The following is a 22,500-nucleotide window of genomic DNA, read 5'->3' as shown; positions in this document are numbered from 1 at the left end:
GTTCGCGAGGACTTAGAGTGCTGGTAGTGGTTGGCGGACCCAACACTCTGGGTACCTCCGGGTACTTGGGGTTGGTTGAGAACTTGGTGAAGATACCCCTGTCACCTTGTTCGAGGCCACTTGCATGGTAGCAAGCGTTGTGATACAATGGCCCTACCGGGCAAACACTTTGGGTTCGCAAGGACTTGGAGTGCCGGGACGGGTTGGCGGATCCAACACTCTGGGTACCTCCGGGTACTTGGGGTTGGTTGAGGACTTGGTGAGCAAACACTTGATATACGTTCTTCGGATGTACTTCGGGTGTCACCTGTTGTCCGAGGCCACTTGCATGGTCAACGGTTGAGGTGGTGATGGCGGGTCGGTGCTGTAGGGTGCCGGCCTGTTGGCTGCCTTGGCCGGGTTGGTTGGTTAACACTTGATTGAGCTTGCACCCGAGGGTAATGGCACTTGAAGGTGGGTACCGGCCGGCTGACCTGGTGTGATGGTTGGTTGGTGAACACTTGGCGGTACTTGCACTTGGCTGTGCTTGGACTTGAAGGTGGGATCCGGCTGGCCTAGGCCATTGGTGGTTGGTTGGTTGGTTAGCCCTTAGCTGGGCTGGCTGGCTGGCTGGCCATCGGTGGTGTGGTGTGGTGAGGTGTGTGGAGTCGAGCATCGCGCGCCGTTGCCTTCTTCGGAGTGTTGTAGGTACGCAAGTGCTTGCAATGCAAAGAGGTTGGTGATGGAGTGACATTGCCTTCACCATGGAGTTGCGGGTACTTAGGTACTTGCAAGGAGATGGTGGTATGGTGGTGTTGCGTGTGTGGTGTTCGATTAGAAAGATATAATTTCTAAGTCCGGATTAGTGCTGTCAGTGGGGCCGCCGCTAACAGGTCCTGCACGGCCACCGTGGGGCTTGACTTGGCGCTATTCCGGACTTGGGGCGATCACGATGTCCCCGTGCGGGACTTAGAAGATGGAAGAACACAAGTACCCTTATCCCATGACTTGTGAGCGATTGGCATACGTTACCACATGAAGAGAAAAATTGGCTAAGTCCCGGATCCATATTATATGAAGAGAAAAATCGGCTAAGTCCCGGATCCATATTATATGAAGAGAAAAATTGGCTAAGTCCCGGATCCATATTATATGAAGAGAAATATCGGCTAAGTCCAGGATCCATATATAATAACCTAATAATCGGCTAAGTCCAGGATCCATATTATATGAAGAGAAAAATCGGCTAAGTCCGAGATTGGGTCTGTCAGACATACACTTTCAAGATACCACACAAGCAAGCAAGATGGCCTAGTGATGGAACCATATAATATGAAGAGAAAAATCGGCTAAGTCCGAGATTGGGTCTGTCGGAAATACACTATCAAGTTACCACACAAGCAAGCAAGATGGCCTAATGATGGATCCATATGATATGAAGAGAAAAATCGGCTAAGTCCAGGATCCATATAATATGAAGAGAAAAATCGGCTAAGTCCCAGATTGGGTCTGTCAGAAATACACTTCCAAGTTACCACACAAGCAAGCAAGATGGCCTAGTGATGGATCCATATGATATGAAGAGAAAAATCGGCTAAGTCCAGGATCCATATAATATGAAGAGAAAAATCGGCTAAGTCCCAGATTGGGTCTGTCAGAAATACACTTCCAAGTTACCACACAAGCAAGCAAGATGGCCTAGTGATGGATCCATATGATATGAAGCGAAAAATCGGCTAAGTCCCAGATTGGGTCTGTCAGAAATACACTTCCAAGTTACCACACAAGCAAGCAAGATGGCCTAGTGATGGATCCATATGATATGAAGAGAAAAATCGGCTAAGTCCCAGATTGGGTCTGTCAGAAATACACTATCAAGTTACCACACAAGCAAGCAAGATGGCCTAGTGATGGATCCATATAATATGAAGAGAAAAATCGGCTAAGTCCAAGATTGGGTCTGTCAGAAATACACTATCAAGTTACCACACAAGCAAGCAAGATGGCCTAGTGATGGATCCATATTATATGAAGAGAAAAATCGGCTAAGTCCGAGATTGGGTTGGTCGGAAATACACTATCAAGTTACCACACAAGCAAGCAAGATGGCCTAGTAATGGATCCATATCATATGAAGAGAAAAATCGGCTAAGTCCCAGATTGGGTCTGTCAGAAATACACTTTCAAGTTACCACACAAGCAAGCAAGATGGCCTAGTGATGGATCCATATGATATGAAGAGAAAAATCGGCTAAGTCCGAGATTGGGTCTGTCAGAAATACACTTTCAAGTTACCACACAAGCAAGCAAGATGGCCTAGTGATGGATCCATATAATATGAAGAGAAAAATCGGCTAAGTCCGAGATTGGGTCTGTCGGAAATACACTTTCAAGTTACCACACAAGCAAGCAAGTTACCACATGAAGAGAAAGCCGGCAAAGTCCGGGAATGTTACCACATGAACTGGAAAATGGGCAAAAACCTACCTTCACAGGCAACGTGAATAAGTCAGGCTGTAGACATCGGATCGACAAGCCAAAGACTGATATGGAAAGGAAATGAGTAGTACTAGCTTTCCTGAGAGTTGCAGAGCTTAGACTGCATATGAACGAAAGTTATTAAGCGTCAAAGTCAGAGAAGTTACCCAAAGGAACACAAGTTCCAACTTAGAGCATGTATACCGCCTAGACGGTTAGAGGTACGGCCAGGCTGAGGAATAAGGAAATGTTGGCCAACATGTTCCCTAACTATCCCCCGAAGACCGCAAAGCAATCCAACATCAACCAAGAAAGTTATAGCCCGATCAAGGAAACACCTACTTTGCACCGATATTGCACCAAATACATGTACCAAGCACCTTCGGTTGCATACCTGCAGGGGCTTACCATAGTAGGCCATGGAAGACCGATATACCGAACATAATCACTTTCTATCTCCTCGGGTGTTTGAGATAGCGCTTTGCGGTACAAGAACGAAAGTTAGACTATATCTTGGTGCATCTTTTTGCCCAAGATCACAAGACCCTATCTACCAAGGCAAGAAAGTTGTGTGGGGACAAAATGTCCAAAAGTGCCCAAAGTGGCACACTTGAACCATATATTCGAGAAAAACACAAGTGTGGGCCCGAGCTAGCAAGTTGAAATGTTCTGACCGTCAGTAGCCCTAGTTGAGGTGCACTTATCATTATATGAGGCCAACGTGCCAGCTAGTCTCTAAAGGGGCGATATGGGTGTTCCAAGGTTTGTACCCAATTGAGGAAAAAACAGGGTAAGGTACGGTGTACCGCGAATAACTCGGGCTATAGATGTCCGATCGATGAGTTTGGCATATGTATGGAAAGGTCTCGACGAGACCTAACTACCCTGAAAGTATGAAGGCAAAGACTTGAATGACCGGGAAGTTATTAAGTGCACAAGTGGTAAAGTTGCACCAAAGTCCATGTTACCCGAAGTGGTACATGAACACCCAATATTCGACCAAAACACAAGTTTAGAGACGAGCTAGCGAGCTACATTGTTCAGACCGTCAGTAGCCCGCATCAAGACACGCATTTCATTATATTGAGCCTAGCCGCTAGCTCGACTCGAAGTCGGTCATATGGTTGGTTGATGATTTGGACCGACCACGTGGTGTACCAAGGTGATGTACCTTTCATGAATTAAAACTCTGGCTGTATGGCACTGAGCGACAAGCTAAGGTGTGATTTGGAATAGTCTTGAGTGGGACTATTTAGGAAAAATGCGAACAAAAAATCACAAAGTCCTTGGGCGAAGCTATTAGCGAAACATAGAGCAAATTGGTACCAAAAACTCTGGAAATGGGACTTGAGTCAAAAATAACCGCAAGTTGGAGAAGAGATAGCAAGCTTGCGTAGAACAATTATATTTGGTGCATGGTATCACCAACAAAAAAGTATATGGGGCCAAGGTGCTGGCTGGCCTCCAAAGTGGAGATATGGGCGATCCAAAGTTTGTACCCAAGTACGAACAAGTATGGAAAAAACAGGGTAAGGTACCAAGTACCATGAATAACTTCGGCTGTAGATGGCCGAGCAAGACAAACGGCATACCGTTGGAAAGGTCTCTGGGAGACCTATCTACCCTGAAAGTTTCATGAGGCTGAGTTGAAAGACCACGGAGATATTAGGTGATGATGGTCGTATTTGGGGACCAAGTCGCAGGAAATGGCACTTGACCAAAATCCCCCTTGGAAGGTGAATACCGGCTTACCGGTAAGAGATAGCGACTTGGCTTAGAATATTCATAAGTTGGGCGTGTAGAGACGCAACTTTCATTATATGGGGCCAACCCGGTCAGGGTGCTCCAAGTCGGTCGTTTGGTCGGTTTATGGTTTGGGCCGACCACGTGGTGTACCAAGTTGAGGTACCTTTCATGAATTATAACTCGGTCAGTTTGCCACCGAGCGACAAGTTCCGTTGTGATTTGGAATGGTCTTGAGAGGGAATATCAAGCAAAAATACAAACAGAATATCAGCTTGTCCATGGCCGAAGCTATTAGTGAAACATAGAGCAACAAGGGTCCAAAAACGAATGAAATGGGACTTGGACCAAGAATAACGGCAAGTTGGAGAAGAGATAGCAAGTTGACGTAGAACAATTATATTTAGTGCATGGTATGACCAACAAAAAAGTATATGGGGCCAAGGTGCTGGCTGGCCTCCAAAGTGGAGATATGGGCGATACAAAGTTTGTACCCAAGTACGAACAAGCATGGAAAAAACAGGGTAAGCTACCAAGTACCATGAATAACTTCGGCTGTAGATGGCCGAGCGAGGCGAACGGCATACCGTTGGAAAGGTCTCGGGGAGATCTATCTACCCTGAAAGTTTCATGAGGCTGAGTTGAAAGACCACGGAGATATTAGGTGATGATTGTCCAATTCGGGGACCAAGTCGCAGGAAATGGCACTTCACCAAAATCACCCTTGGAAGGTGGATACTGGCTTACCGGTAAGAGATAGCGACTTGGCGTAGAATATTCATAAGTTGGGCGTGTAGAGACGCAACTTTCATTATATGGGGGCAACCCGGTCAGGGTGCTCCAAGTCGGTCGTTTGGTCGGTTTATGGTTTGGGCCGACCACGTGGTGTACCAGGTAGAGGTACCTTTCATGATTTATAACTCGGTCAGTTTGCCACCGAGCGACAAGCTGCGGTGTGTTTTGGAATGGTCTTGAGAGGGACTATCAAGGAAAAATACAAATGGAAAATCAGCTTGTCCATGGTCGAAGCTATTAGTGAAACATATAGCAAAATGGGTTCAAAAACGAATGAAATGGGACTTGGACCAAGAATAACGGCAAGTTGGAGAAGAGATAGCAAGTTGACGTAGAACAATTATATTTAGTGCATGGTATGACCAACAAAAAAGTATATGGGGTCAAGGTGCTGGCTGGCCTCTAAAGTGGAGATATGGACGATACAAAGTTTGTACCCAAGTATGGCAAAAACTGGTAGAGGTACTTTTCATGAATTACTGCTCAGGCTGTATGGCACTTAGCGTTACGCTTGGCTCTGGTATGGAATAGTCTTGAGTGGGACTATCAAGGAAAAATACGAACAAAAAATCACCATGTCCACGGACGAAGGTATTAGCGAAACTTAGAGCGAAATTGCGACCAAGTCGCTGGAAATGGCCCTTGGACCAAGTATACCGTCAAGGCGGTACGAGATAGCGAGTTGACGTGGAATATTTATAAGTTTGCCTCCACGAGACGAAAGTTTAGTTATATGGGGCCAACCCGCTCAGGGTTGTCCAAGTCGGTCATATGGCTGATCGAAATTTTCGACCAAGTACTGAGAAAACAGGGTAAGGTACCGTGTACCTCGAATAACTTTGGCTGTAGATGTCCGAGCGAGGCAAACGGCATAGCGTTGGAAAGGTCTTGAGGTGTTCTAGGCACCCTGAAAGTTTGAAAAGGCTATCTGGAAAACTCGTGGAGATACTAGAGAAACATTGGGCCCAAAAGATACCAAGTCGCAGGAAATGGGCCCTCCAAGAACACCCTAAAATCCCAATTACGGCTAAGTTGCAGGCCAGCTAGCGAAGTGAAATGTTCTAGGCATAACTAGAACACGTTAATGCGCAACTTTTTGAATCAGAACTTTTTTCGATATCTGGCCCCCAAAGGGGGGATATGGGCGATCAAAGGATTTTTCCAAGTTTCGGTACTTTTTACGGTATCGCTCATAGCTCCGGCTGTATGCAAGCAAATGACAATCTAAGACATGATTTGGAAAGGTATTGAGCAGTACTAACTTACGTTAGAACAAAGCGAAGCGCTATCGGTTCATGGCAAGGCCGATATAAGCAGTCAAAGATGAAAAATGTTGACAAAATGAACAAAAATTACCTTGGTACGCGAATAGCGGCCAGGGATGAAGAGGTACGAAGGTGATGTAGAAGAATTATAATTAGGGCTTGGTACGCTCTAAAAGTTTGCCGAAGACCGCAAAGCGCTCAGACCCATAGAAAGTGGCCATTTGGGCCGAACAGTGCGTGCAAAGAGGTGAAAATGCAAAAATTGCACTTTGGGGGGCGATTTGCGGGGGGAAGGAGGGGTCGGAGGGCAAAATGTCCCTTGACCAAAAAGTCTTATCTCGTCGAGATCTACAACATTGCCGAAGACCGCAAAGCGCTAGCTCGCAATCGAAAAATCGAGAATTTGAAAATTTTCTAAGTCTTGGGCTCCCTAAGGAAAAGTTTCAAAAATCACGTTTGTCCCCAATTTTGAAGGGGAAGGAGTCGGTTCCGGGGCATGGTGTCTTCGGCAAAAAGTCTTATCTTTTTGCGTACTTTCGACTAGTTCAATAAAAATTTTTGACCCAAAATTTGTTCGGCGGACCCCTAGGTCGAAAAACCCGAAAAAAGTCGAAAAAAGTCGAAAATGTCGAAAAATGAGAAAACCTCATATTCGGACTCTACACGAGCCCCAGATATTGAAAAGTGAAATCCGCGGTCGATTTGGAACAAAAAATTTACCTAGGCAAAGTTGTATGGAGGTAGGGACCCCTGAGAAAAAAGTTTGGTCCCGAGGCTCCTTGGACCACCAAGTCCCTAGGTCGGACCAAAATCGGAAAAAATCCGACCAAAGTCGAAAGTGTCGAAAATTTTAAAAAACCCCTTTTGGGGCCCTATGGCCTCCCTAGATAATGAAAAGTGAGGTCCGCGGCCGATCCGGAAGAAAAACTTGACCTAGGCAAACTTGTATGACGGTGGGGACCCAAAAAAATTTCGATGAGTGTAGTTTAGACAGGCCGGAAAATGTATCGGTGGTCCGTATCAAGGGACGTCTTTTAGTTCCATGGGGTGGTGGTCGTCGAACAAAGTCGCCTAGGTCGACCACCAGAAAGACCAGTCGTGTTGTAATGGATGTTTTGACCACTTTACTAGGGAAACCTAGTAGGTCGAAGCAAATTTGGGGTTCGAGATGAGTTGGTGAAAGTTGGTCCAACCTAGGTGTGCTTGGTGGAGGTTGACCATGAAAGTAGAGCATGATGGGAATGACCATAACTTTGGTTCTAGATGTCGGATCGGAACACTTGAGGCAGTTTTGGAAAGGTGAAGGCCTGCTCTAGCTATGTTTCCTACCAAGCTAAGCGCCTACTAGTGACCCGGAGGAGGTATTAAGGGTCAAAGGCAAAAAGGGGTACCCTAAAGTGCATGTGACCAAGAAAATGGGAAAAACGGTATCGCGTATAGCTCAGGCTGTATGGCTCGGATCGGAAAGCTTGGATATGCGTTGGAAAGGTCTCAACGAGCGCTAGCTATGTGTCCTACCAAGCGAAGCGCTAGGTGTTGAGCAAGTCGGTCATATTAGAGGGCAAAGGTGAAAAATGGTGGTTTAGAGGCGAAAATTCACCATATGATCGAAAATAGCGGGCGAACGATAAGAGCTACGAACACGGCGTAGAACAATCATAAGTACGTTACCACAAGACCTAACTTTGGCCAATATAGAGCGAGAAGATCGGAGGTACCCATCAGGGTGATATGGCTGGTTCAAAGTTGGACCAAAACGAGACTTGAGAAATGGGTTGAAACACGGTATCGCGAATAACTCAGGCTGTATGGAACGGATTGACAAGCTAAGGTCAGTGTTGGAAAGGTTGAACCGAGCGCTAACTATAATCCCAAACAACCGAAGCGCTAAGTGTTGAGCAAAACTGAGTTATTAAGCGACAAAGTCGAAAAATAATACCAAAATGGCCAAAAATCGGACAAGACCAAGAATACCGAGCAGGCGGTAAGAGATAGCGGGTTGACGTAGAATACTTATAAGTTTGCCTCTACGAGACCTAAAAGTCGTCCATAGAAAGCGAGGAGATCGGACCACTCTGGAAGGGTGATACGAGTGGTCAAAAATTGGCAAAAATGAAACATGGCTAAAATGGATTTGACTTGTGCACCATGTAGCTCCGGCTGTATGGCATGGATTGTAAAGCTAGGATGTGTTTTGGAAAGGTAACACCCAGCGCTAGATACGACTAGAAGAAAGCAAAGCGCTAACTAGCATGATTTGGAAGTTATTAAGCGACAAAGTCGAAAAATGTTACCAAAATTGAAACTCGAGTACATTGGGCCAAAAAGTACAAGTTGTGAAATTTGGACTTACGAGTAAAATACCGAGCAGGCGGTAAGAGATAGAGACTTGGTGTAGAACAATTATAAGTTCGGCATGTTATAACCTATATTTGGCCCGAACATAGTGTCGAGATCGGTGGTACCCAAAAGGGTGGTACAGGTGTTAGATGGTTTTCCCAGAGCATAAGCTCCACATGATATGGAAAACGGGAAACATCATAACTTCGGCTGTATGGCATGGAATGGAACGAACAAGGTATCGATGGAAAGAGAAAAGGTAGCGCTAACTATAATTCCTACCAAGCAAAGCGCTAGCATGTGACCGTTCGGGTGTTATTGTGAGTCAAAGACAGAAATTGTTACCACGAGAGGCGAAAATCCGGCTAAGTCCAAAAATACCGGGCTGGCGGTAAGAGATACGGCTTGGCCGTAAAACATTTATAAGTTGGCCAAGACAAGACCTAAGTTTCGTCCATAGACGACAAGAAGATCGAAGATACCTGAAGGTGAGATATGGGCGTCCCAAAGTGGGCCTTTGAAAAAGTGACAAACTTCCCTTATAACAGCATACACCAAATATCTCTGGCTCTATGGCACCGAATAAGAAGTTAAGCTCAGCGATAGAAAGGTGATAGTCAGCGCTAAATATCATACGAACAGAGTGAAGCGCTAAAGGGAAAAGATCTTGGTGATATAAGGTGACAAAGTCGAGAAAAGTTGCCTCAAAATCATGAAAAATGTGAAAAAATGGCTAAGTCCCAGGTGCCTTAAGGGCAGGTTGATCGAATGTACCGAGCTGGCGGTACGAGATAGAGACTTGGTGTAGAACAATTATATGTTTGGCATGGCAAGACCTACATTTGGTCAATACAAAGTGAGAAGATCAAAGAAACCCGTAAGGGTGATATTGGTGTCCAAAGGTAAAAAGCACTAAGTCAAGAAGTCAGTATGCGATGAAACACGGACCAAGAGTACCAAGCAATTGGTGCAAGTTAGAGCCTTAATGGTTCAAGATAGAGACTTGGTGTAGAACAATTATAAGTTTGGCATAGCAAGACCTACATTTGGTCAATACATGGTGCGAAGATCAAAGATACCCGTAAGGGTGATATTGGTGTCCAAAGGTAAAAAACACTAAGTCTTGGGAAACTTATATGAAGAAAAAGGACCCTGATGGGTCATATGGAATTGATCGAAAAATCGGCTAAGTCCCAAAATGATGATGTCAGAACTACACTCATGTGTTACCACACCAAGCAAGGCAAACTTATATGAAGCAAAAGACCCTGATGGGTCATATGGTATTTTACGAAAAATCGGCTAAGTCCCAAAATGACGATGTCAGAACTACACTCATGTGTTACCACACCAAGCAAGGCAAACTTATATGAAGCAAAGGACCCTGATGGGTCATATGGTATTTTACGAAAAATCGGCTAAGTCCCAAAATGATGATGTCAGAACTACACTCAAATGTTACCACACCAAGCAAGGCAAACTTATATGAAGGAAAGGACCCTGACGGGTCATATGGTATTTTACGAAAAATCGGCTAAGTCAAAAATGGGGATGTCAGAACTACACTCAAATGTTACCACACCAAGCAAGGCAAACTTATATGAAGCAAAGGACCCTGATGGGTCATATGGTATTTTACGAAAAATCGGCTAAGTCCCAAAATGGGGATGTCAGAACTACACTCATGTGTTACCACACCAAGCAAGGCAAACTTATATGAAGCAAAGGACCCTGATGGGTCATATGGTATTTTACGAAAAATCGGCTAAGTCCCAAAATGGGGATGTCAGAACTACACTCATGTGTTACCACACCAAGCAAGGCAAACTTATATGAAGCAAAGGACCCTGATGGGTCATATGGTATTTTACGAAAAATCGGCTAAGTCCCAAAATGGGGATGTCAGAACTACACTCATGTGTTACCACATCAAGCAAGGCAAACTTATATGAAGCAAAGGACCCTGATGGGTCATATGGTATTGATCGAAAAATCGGCTAAGTCCAAAAATGGGGATGTCAGAACTACACTCAAATGTTACCACACCAAGCAAGGCAAACTTATATGAAGCAAAGGACCCTGATGGGTCATATGGTATTGATCGAAAAATCGGCTAAGTCCCAAAATGGGGATGTCAGAACTACACTCAAATGTTACCACACCAAGCAAGGCAAACTTATATGAAGCAAAGGACCCTGATGGGTCATATGGTATTGATCGAAAAATCGGCTAAGTCCCAAAATGGGGATGTCAGAACTACACTCAAATGTTACCACACCAAGCAAGGCAAACTTATATGAAGCAAAGGACCCTGATGGGTCATATGGTATTGATCGAAAAATCGGCTAAGTCCCAAAATGGGGATGTCAGAACTACACTCAAATGTTACCACACCAAGCAAGGCAAACTTATATGAAGGCAAGGACCCTGATGGGTCATATGGTATTTTACGAAAAATCGGCTAAGTCCCAAAATGGGGATGTCAGAACTACACTCAAATGTTACCACACCAAGCAAGGCAAACTTATATGAAGCAAAGGACCCTGATGGGTCATATGGTATTTTACGAAAAATCGGCTAAGTCCCAAAATGGGGATGTCAGAACTACACTCAAATGTTACCACACCAAGCAAGGCAAACTTATATGAAGCAAAGGACCCTGATGGGTCATATGGTATTTTACGAAAAATCGGCTAAGTCCCAAAATGGGGATGTCAGAACTACACTCAAATGTTACCACACCAAGCAAGGCAAACTTATATGAAGCAAAGGACCCTGATGGGTCATATGGTATTGATTGAAAAATCGGCTAAGTCCCAAAATGGGGATGTCAGAACTACACTCAAATGTTACCACACCAAGCAAGGCAAACTTATATGAAGCAAAGGACCCATATGGGTCATATGGTATTTTACGAAAAATCGGCTAAGTCCCAAAATGATGATGTCAGAACTACACTCAAATGTTACCATACCAAGCAAGGCAAACTTATATGAAGGAAAGGACCCATATGGGTCATATGGTATTTTACGAAAAATCGGCTAAGTCCCAAAATGAGGATGTCAGAACTACACTAAAAAGTTACCACACCAAGCAAGGCAAAGTACCTAGGTGAACCCTAGGAAGAAACACGGACCAAGTCAGATGGCCTAAGTCAATAGAACAAGTGACCTAGGCAAAGTTGTATGGCGCTGAGGACCCTGAAAAATCTGGTTAGTGTAGTTTAGACAGGGTAGGTTTTTGGGTCGGCCGAACCCCCTTATTTTGGGTTTTGGCCTCATCAAGAAGCTACACCTAGGCAAACTGCCTAGGGTGAAAGTGCGAAGACCAATCGAATAGTAAGACAAGTTTTGACCGATCGCCCTAGGCAAGCTTGTATGAAGAAAGGGACCCTAAGGGTCATATGGAAATACATGAAAAATCGGCTAAGTCCCAAAATTGGGATGTCAGAACTACACTAAAAAGTTACCACATCAAGCAAGGCAAACTACCTAGGTGAACCCTAGCAAGAAACACGGACCAAGTCAGATGGCCTAAGTCAAGAGTGCAAGTGACCTAGGCAAAGTTGTATGACGGTGAGGACCCTGAAAAATCTGGTTAGTGTAGTTTAGACAGGGGAGGTTTTTGGGTCGGCTGAACCTCCTTATTTTGGGTTTTGACCTCCTCAAGAAGCTACACCTAGGCAAACTGCCTAGGGTGAAAGTGCGAAGACCAATCGAATAGTAAGACAAGTTTTGACCGATCGCCCTAGGCAAGCTTGTATGAAGAAAGGGACCCTATGGGTCATATGGAAATACATGAAAAATCGGCTAAGTCCCAAAATTGGGATGTCTGAACTACACTAAAAAGTTACCACATCAAGCAAGGCAAAGTACCTAGGTGAACCCTAGGAAGAAACACGGACCAAGTCAGATGGCCTAAGTCAAGAGTACAAGTGACCTAGGCAAAGTTGTATGGCGCTGAGGACCCTGAAAAATCGGGTTAGTGTAGTTCAGACAGGGGAGGTTTCTGGGTCGGCTGAACCTCCTTATTTCGGGTTTTGGCCTCCTCAAGAAGCTACACCTAGGCAAACTGCCTAGGGTGAAAGTGCGAAGACCAATCGAATAGTAAGACAAGTTTTGACCGATCGCCCTAGGCAAGCTTGTATGAAGAAAGGGACCCTATGGGTCATATGGAAATACATGAAAAATCGGCTAAGTCCCAAAATTGGGATGTCTGAACTACACTAAAAAGTTACCACATCAAGCAAGGCAAAGTACCTAGGTGAACCCTAGGAAGAAACACGGACCAAGTCAGATGGCCTAAGTCAAGAGTACAAGTGACCTAGGCAAAGTTGTATGGCGCTGAGGACCCTGAAAAATCGGGTTAGTGTAGTTCAGACAGGGGAGGTTTCTGGGTCGGCTGAACCTCCTTATTTCGGGTTTTGGCCTCCTCAAGAAGACAGACCTAGGCAAACTGCCTAGGGTGAAAGTGCGAAGACCAATCGAATAGTAAGACAAGTTTTGACCGATCGCCCTAGGCAAGCTTGTATGAAGAAAGGGACCCTATGGGTCATATGGAAATACATGAAAAATCGGCTAAGTCCCAAAATTGGGATGTCTGAACTACACTAAAAAGTTACCACATCAAGCAAGGCAAAGTACCTAGGTGAACCCTAGGAAGAAACACGGACCAAGTCAGATGGCCTAAGTCAAGAGTACAAGTGACCTAGGCAAAGTTGTATGGCGCTGAGGACCCTGAAAAATCGGGTTAGTGTAGTTCAGACAGGGGAGGTTTCTGGGTCGGCTGAACCTCCTTATTTCGGGTTTTGGCCTCCTCAAGAAGACAGACCTAGGCAAAGTGCCTAGGGTGAAAGTGCGAAGACCAATCGAATAGTAAGACAAGTTTTGACCGATCGCCCTAGGCAAGCTTGTATGAAGAAAGGGACCCTATGGGTCATATGGAAATATACGAAAAATCGGCTAAGTCCCGAAATTGGGATGTCTGAACTACACTAAAAAGTTACCACATCAAGCAAGGCAAAGTACCTAGGTGAACCCTAGGAAGAAACACGGACCAAGTCAGATGGCCTAAGTCAAGAGTACAAGTGACCTAGGCAAAGTTGTATGGCGCTAAGGACCATGAAAAATCGGGTTAGTGTAGTTAAGACAGGGGAGGTTTCAGGGTCGGCTGGACCTCCTTATTTCGGGTTTTGGCCTCCTCAAGAAGACAGACCTAGGCGAACTGCCTAGGGTGAAAGTGCGAAGACCAATCGAATAGTAAGACAAGTTTTGACCGATCGCCCTAGGCAAGCTTGTATGAAGAAAGGGACCCTATGGGTCATATGGAAATACATGAAAAATCGGCTAAGTCCCAAAATTGGGATGTCTGAACTACACTAAAAAGTTACCACATCAAGCAAGGCAAAGTACCTAGGTGAACCCTAGCAAGAAACACGGACCAAGTCAGATGGCCTAAGTCAAGAGAACAAGTGACCTAGGCAAAGTTGTATGACGGTGAGGACCCTGAAAAATCTGGTTAGTGTAGTTTAGACAGGGGAGGTTTTTGGGTCGGCTGAACCTCCTTATTTTGGGTTTTGACCTCCTCAAGAAGCTACACCTAGGCAAACTGCCTAGGGTGAAAGTGCGAAGACCAATCGAATAGTAAGACAAGTTTTGACCGATCGCCCTAGGCAAGCTTGTATGAAGAAAGGGACCCTATGGGTCATATGGAAATATACGAAAAATCGGCTAAGTCCCGAAATTGGGATGTCTGAACTACACTAAAAAGTTACCACATCAAGCAAGGCAAAGTACCTAGGTGAACCCTAGGAAGAAACACGGACCAAGTCAGATGGCCTAAGTCAAGAGTACAAGTGACCTAGGCAAAGTTGTATGGCGCTAAGGACCATGAAAAATCGGGTTAGTGTAGTTAAGACAGGGGAGGTTTCAGGGTCGGCTGGACCTCCTTATTTCGGGTTTTGGCCTCCTCAAGAAGACAGACCTAGGCGAACTGCCTAGGGTGAAAGTGCGAAGACCAATCGAATAGTAAGACAAGTTTTGACCGATCGCCCTAGGCAAGCTTGTATGAAGAAAGGGACCCTATGGGTCATATGGAAATACATGAAAAATCGGCTAAGTCCCAAAATTAGGATGTCTGAACTACACTAAAAAGTTACCACATCAAGCAAGGCAAAGTACCTAGGTGAACCCTAGGAAGAAACACGGACCAAGTCGGATGGCCTAAGTCAAGAGTACAAGTGACCTAGGCAAAGTTGTATGGCGCTGAGGACCCTGAAAAATCGGGTTAGTGTAGTTCAGACAGGGGAGGTTTCAGGGTCGGCCGAACCTCCTTATTTCGGGTTTTGGCCTCCTCAAGAAGACAGACCTAGGCGAACTGCCTAGGGTGAAAGTGCGAAGACCAATCGAATAGTAAGACAAGTTTTGACCGATCGCCCTAGGCAAGCTTGTATGAAGAAAGGGACCCTATGGGTCATATGGAAATATACGAAAAATCGGCTAAGTCCCAAAATTGGGATGTCAGAACTACACTATAAAGTTACCACATTAGCAAGGCAGACTTGTATGAAGAACGGGACCCTGGTGAAAGTAGCAAATATCCCAAACCGAACATGAATATTATACACACAAGAGTACGAACATAAAGGAACACGGACCAAGCGTACCGAGAGAATCGGTACTATAGAACCCTCGTGGTTCTACACAAAGACTTTATGTTAGGGGTTCAAGCCCCATAGTACTCAAACGGTGACAGTAGCAAATATCCCAAAACGAACGTGAATCTTATTCACAAGAGTACGAACATAAAGGAACACGGACCAAGCGTACCGAGAGAATCGGTACTATAGAGCCCTCGTGGTTCTACACAAAGACTTTATGTTCGGGGTTCACACCCCAAATCGAACGTGGAATTTACTTTCTGATGGTCATGCGGTCGTCCAAAGGGGTCTAGTATCCTGGGATGACAAGCATCACGGGCACAGCTCGTATCAAAACAGTCGAAGAGGCCCGCGAAAGCTTGCTTTCCATGGCTATGCGATGCACAAATTGAGTTTACTCACCGTAGTATAAAACGAACGAACCGAACCTATCCGAGTAGGGATAATGGGCGCAGTAACATACTTCTGTGACCCAGCGAGAGTTGAACGAGGTGACATGAACTGTCAGTGGCTTATATCAGATGGGATACATACATGAGATTGCTTTCAAATCTACACTCGAAAACCTAACCAAGTAAAAGCGAACGTGGGGAGGATTCGAAACTGGTAACGAAATCTTAAGCTGGAAAGAGTCATCACTATGGATACATATTATGCGAAACCAATCAAGTGCTCAGTACTGATCCAAAACCTAAGAGCACTAGTGAACACCTTATTCTCACCCTAGTTCACATCCAAGTGATCGACCACGTGTGTGAAGCAAAGACCAATCGAATTCCTCAATGAACCGAACACTATGAACAAATGGCCAAAAACGTTATAACTATCCAAACATCTTACTATCTAGCGAAAGTCATCACGATGGAACCATACCATGATCTTTAACCTATAGCGCTCACCATATTCCTACCCAGAGTGCAAGTGAACAGATTGCCCACCCGTACCCAGTTCACAACCACGTGATCGACTAACATACCGAGGTTACCACAAGTCAAAGTTATACGTTTACAAGCGCAAGACCAATCGAAAACCCCGAAAGCAATCTCGACCCAAAATGTATTATCCGTGAGTGTAGTCGAGTCTCGTACTCGTCATCTGTAATCGTCGGATAGAATATCCAGTACACGGTTGTCTTTCCAAATGAAATCTACATACAGAACTCGCTCTTGGCAAATGGGTGGCAATGGCGCAATCAGGAGCGAGTTCCCGTCCGGGTGCCAAGTGATTGGCAAATGTCTGGGGGAAAGCAACCATATGTTGATTTGTCTGTTAGTGTACTGGGTGTTTGAGGTATGTAGTATCCACGCTTGGTTGGGTGTGTCAGAGGACCATGGATGCGTTCACAACCCCAATTGGGGTACATCGGGAATGATTTTGTGGAACCGATGTGCCCGGCACACACTAAGTTTTGTTGCAAGTTAATAGTGTGCCATGTCCGGGGGGGTTGTGATTAAACTCTGGTGAATTGCGTACTGTGGTGATTGGGGTATGAAAGCCCCGCAGTTGCAATGATCGGACGCGCCTAGCGTGTCCTTTAGTTGATGGTAGGGAAATGAAGGCCCTTGTCAGCTCACCTAAGTATTCATGGAAGTTTGGCATAAGGTCGCTGTGGTAGGGGTATGAAGGCCCCGTCAGCGCATGCACAATCGGGCGCACGAGCGCTTAGCGGAGTCGAATGCCGCTCAAGTGCCTGTCCGGTGCATCGGGTGTGTGTGATACGAGGGCAATGAGGTTCGCACGGGGGCTCGCCTCCCGTGTGCTACCGGACTTGACAACATATAGAACGTGGTGTTTGCTCCTCCGGGTGCAATGGGACAATGAACATTCGAACGCAAAGTCGGAATTCTGGTTGATCCTACCAGTAATATACGCTCGTCTCAAAGGTTAAGCCATGCATGTCTAAGTACAAACAGATTTAATGTGAAACCGCATAAGGCTCAGTATAACAGCTATAATTTACGAGATCATCAACCTAGTTACTTGGATAACTGTGGAAAATCTAGGGCTAATACATGCAACATGCCAGGACCCTCGCGGGAACTGGTGCACTTATTAGTCAAACCAATCGCGGGTTCTCCGTGTCATTGAGTTGAAGTCTGGATAATGATGCTGATCGTATGGTCTCGCACCGACGACAGATCTCGCAAATATCTGCCCTATCAACTATGGATGGTAGTATAGAGGACTACCATGGTTGCAACGGGTAACGGGGAATCAGGGTTCGATTCCGGAGAGGGAGCCTGAGAAATGGCTACCACATCCAAGGAAGGCAGCAGGCGCGTAAATTACCCAATCCCGGGACGGGGAGGTAGTGACGAGAAATAACAATATGAAACTCTTTAATGATGTTTCATAATTGGAATGAGTAGAGCATAAATCCTTCTACGAGGATCAAGTGGAGGGCAAGTCTGGTGCCAGCAGCCGCGGTAATTCCAGCTCCACTAGCGTATATTAAAATTGTTGCGGTTAAAACGTTCGAAGTTGATACTTGTCCAACACAGTCCGGCTCCGCCGACCCGGTCAACCCGTGGTCGGTGGGCCAAGTCGGAATCTGGTTGCGACTCAATGGTGTGGTAGGGCACCAAGTCTGTGTCATGGTGTGCCCTTCAACGGGTGCAAGTGTAACATAGAGCTCGACCGCTCACGTTTACCTTGAACAAATTAGAGTGCTTAAAGCAGGGTGCCCAAACGCCCTAGAATAATCTTGCATGGAATAATGGAATACGACCTTGGTCTAATCTTTCATTGGTTTGTACTCAGACCGGAGGTAATGATTAACAGAAGTAGTTGGGGACACTAGTATTACGGCGCGAGAGGTGAAATTCGTAGACCGTCGTAAGACTAACTAAAGCGAAGGCATTTGTCAAGGATGCTTTCTTTAATCAAGAACGAAAGTTAGAGGATCGAAGGCGATTAGATACCGCCCTAGTTCTAACCGTAAACGATGCCAACTAGCAATTGGGAGACGCTACAACCAGGTGCTCTCAGTAGCTTCCGGGAAACCAAAGTCAGGTTCCGGGGGAAGTATGGTTGCAAAGTTGAAACTTAAAGGAATTGACGGAAGGGCACCACAATGAAATGGAGCTTGCGGTTCAATTTGACTCAACACGGGAAAACTTACCAGGTCCGAACTTATGGAGGTGAGACAGATTAATAGCTCTTTCTCAAATTTAAGGGTAGTGGTGCATGGCCGTTCTTAGTTCGTGGATTGATTTGTCTGGTTAATTCCGATAACGAACGTGACTCACATATGCTAACTAGAACGCAGTCAGCGTTAATGCGTCGATGCCGATTGGAACGGGTTAGGACCTTTCGGTGGAGTATGACCTGACACCTTCGCTGTTCGTGTGCGCAAGTGCACTTACGGTACGCTGCTTAGCAGGACAATTTGTGTTTAGCAAAATGAGATCGAGCGATAACAGGTCCGTGATGCCCTTAGATGTTCTGGGCTACACGCGTGCTACAATGTGGGTAGCAGCGTGTCTCCTATTCCGAGAGGAACGGGAAATCACTCAAATACTCACTTAGTAGGGATTATGGATTGCAATGGTCCATATGAACTCGGAACTTCTAGTAAGTGCTGGTCATCAGCCAGCGTTGAATACGTCCCTGCCCTTTGTACACACCGCCCGTCGCTACTACCGATGGATTATTTAGTGAGGTCTTTGGAGATGATCGTTCGCTGGATCCTCGTGAACCGCGTCTGCTTTATCGAAGTTGACCGAACTTGATGATTTAGAGGAAGTAAAAGTCGTAACAAGGTTTCCGTAGGTGAACCTGCGGAAGGATCATTAGTGGCCAAGTGATCCTTCCAGAAGTCCGAACCTGCGGGTTGAGACTTCGGCACAAGTTGCCATATGATAATTGACGAAACACTATAGAAGTCCGAACCTGCGGGTTGAGACTCAGGCACAAGTTGCCATATGAAAGTTGACGAAACACTAACAAGTCCGAACCTGCGGGTTGAGACTTAGGCACACGTTGCCTTATACATGACTTCGAACAAATACACAAGTCCGAACCTGCGGGTTGAGACTTAGGCACAAGTTGCCTTATACATGACTTCGAACAAATACACAAGTCCGAACCTGCGGGTTGAGACTTAGGCACAAGTTGCCATATGAAAGTTGACGAAACACTAACAAGTCCGAACCTGCGGGTTGAGACTTAGGCACACGTTGCCTTATACATGACTTCGAACAAATATACAAGTCCGAACCTGCGGGTTGAGACTTAGGCACAAGTTGCCTTATACATACATTGGCCAAATAAACAGAAGTCCGAACCTGCGGGTTGAGACTTAGGCACAAGTTGCCATATTATATTCGATCAAACACTAAGTAGTCCGAACCTGCGGGTTGAGACTCAAGACCGTAACAAGATGTCACTATACAAGTCCGAACCTAAGGGTTGAGACTTAATGCGATCTAGATACCAAGTTGACATCCAATACCTGTTGAGCAAAACCAAAGATTCCCTGTTCTCGAATGATTACACTATATAACAGGGAATCATGAAGAAATCAAGCAAGCGTGAAACAAAGTCATCACTTGGGCATGCTCGATAGCCAACCACATGACCTTAACCTAAGAGAGCATGCAAACCACATGATACCTATAAACGATTAACCCGCCCTAGTTCAATCGTTCACCAAGTGATGACTTCAGTATGGCTAAGAGAAAAACTTTTAAATGGGAAAAACTCTAAGTCCGAACCTCCGGGTTGAGACTTCCGCGTCGGAGGTGCGCCCACCTCCTATCCGAAAGATGATGAATCAGGGGTGTTCGGTCAGCAATGGTCGGATGCCCCGTCGTAGTCCAACTATGACAATCAAAGTCAAGACCTCCGGGTTGAGACTTTCCGCGAGTACAAGCATAAAGGAACACGGACCAAGCCGTACCGAGAGAATCGGTACTAGAGCCCTCGTGGTTCTACATTGAGAGAGCCCTCGTGGTTCTCATTAGGGGCTTTATGCAAGTCGTACTCAATACTGTGGTGTGAAGTATAAAGTATAGTCCTCGCCTGGTCCACGCTGCTTCGGCGGTCCTGGGTAAGATAGTTAATTCTAGCTTGCCCTATAGTGGAATGAGGACACTTAATGCTTCGTCTTTTAGCGGCGGCTAGACTCCTCCTCACGGGGAACGAGTTGACGCGCACAGCGGCGGCTTACGCACTATGGCAATCATGGATGCCTGAAGATTCCGTGAAGTTCTCCCCTGGTCCACGCTGCCTCGGCAGTCCTGGGTAAAATGGAATATTTCCAGCTTGCCCTATAGTGGAAGAGGACTATCCAACAATACAAAGTCAAGACCTCCGGGTTGAGACTTTCCGCGTCGGTGGTGTCGCGCACCGCCTATCCGAAAGATGGTGTAACAGGGGTGTTCGATCAGCAATGGTCGGATGCCCCGTCATAGTCCAACTATGACAACCAAAGTCAAGACCTCCGGGTTGAGACTTTCCGCGTCCGGAGGTACGCGTACCGCCTACCCGAAAGATGGTGTGCTTCTGGGGTATTCGATGAGTCGGATACCCCGTCGTAGTCCAACTATGACAATCAAAGTCAAGACCTCCGGGTTGAGACTTCCGCGTCCGGAGGTACGCGTACCGCCTACCCGAAAGATGGTGTGCTTCTGGGGTATTCGATGAGTCGGATACCCCGTCGTAGTCCAACTATGACAATCAAAGTCAAGACCTCCGGGTTGAGACTTCCGCGTCCGGAGGTACGCGTACCGCCTACCCGAAAGATGGTGAATCAGGGGTGTTCGATCAGCAATGGTCGGATGCCCCGTCGTAGTCCAACTATGACAATCAAAGTCAAGACCTCCGGGTTGAGACTTTCTAAGAGTACAAGCATAAAGGAACACGGACCAAGCCGTACCGAGAGAATCGGTACTAGAGCCCTCGTGGTTCTACATTGAGAGAGCCCTCGTGGTTCTCATTAGGGGCTTTATGCAAGTCGTACTCAATACTGTGGTGTGAAGTATAAAGTATAGAGTCCTCCACTGGTCCACGCTGCTCCGGCGGTCCTGGGTAAGATAGTTCATTCTAGCTTGCCCTATGTGGAAGAGGACTCAATACCCTACCTGTTGAGCTTGAAACAAAGTCATCACTTGGGCATGCTCATATTGCCATACACAATTACATTATATTCGAATGAGCATGCAAGCGACCCTATATAGACCGAACCAAAACGATAGATACCGCCGTAGTTCACCCCCACCAAGTGATGACTTCAGTATGGCTAGTGTGTGAAGTATAAAGTATAGTCCTCCCCTGGTCCACACTGCTTCGGCGGTCCTGGGTAAGATAGTTAGTTCTAGCTTGCCCTATGTGGAAGAGGACACAATACTTAATACTTAGAGTACAAGCATAAAGGAACACGGACCAAGCCGTACCGAGAGAATCGGTACTAGAACCCTCGCGGTTCTACATTGTGAGCCCTCGTGGTTCAAACTAGATACTTTATGCAAGGCGTACTCAAAACTGTGGTGTGAAGTATAAAGTATAGTCCTCATCTGGTCCACGCTGCTTCGGCGGTCCTGGGTAAGATAGTTAATTCTAGCTTGCCCTATGTGGAAGAGGACACAATACTTAATACTGTGGTGTAATGGACAAGGTATAGTCCTCCACTGGTCCACGCTGCTCCGGCGGTCCTGGGTAAGATAGTTCATTCTAGCTTGCCCTATGTGGAAGAGGACTCAATACCCTACCTGTTGAGCTTGAAACAAAGTCATCACTTGGGCATGCTCATATTGCCATACAATATTCCATTATCTACTAATGAGCATGCAGCTATATGATTATAACCTGTAAACGATTACCCCGCCGTAGTTCAGCGCTTCAACCAAGTGATGACTTCAGTATGGCTAGTGTGTGAAGTATAAAGTATAGTCCTCCCCTGGTCCACACTGCTTCGGCGGTCCTGGGTAAGATAGTTAGTTCTAGCTTGCCCTATGTGGAAGAGGACACCATACTTAATACTGTGGTGTAATGAACAAAGTATAGTCCTCCACTGGTCCACGCTGCTTCGGCGGTCCTGGGTAAGATAGTTAGTTCTAGCTTGCCCTATGTGGAAGAGGGCATACAAGACAAAGTATAGTTCTCCCCTGGTCCACGCTGCTTCGGCGGTCCTGGGTAAGATAGTTAATTCTAGCTTGCCCTATGTGGAAGAGAGCATACATGAACCAAGAACGAAGGTTATGATCGAGGAATGATTCGACAACTAACCGATGGTATGAAATG

The sequence above is a fragment of the Anopheles coustani genome (genome assembly GCF_943734705.1).
Source record: "Anopheles coustani chromosome X unlocalized genomic scaffold, idAnoCousDA_361_x.2 X_unloc_96, whole genome shotgun sequence".
Classification (NCBI taxonomy): domain Eukaryota; kingdom Metazoa; phylum Arthropoda; class Insecta; order Diptera; family Culicidae; genus Anopheles; species Anopheles coustani.
Note: the sequence above shows the minus strand (reverse complement) of the source record.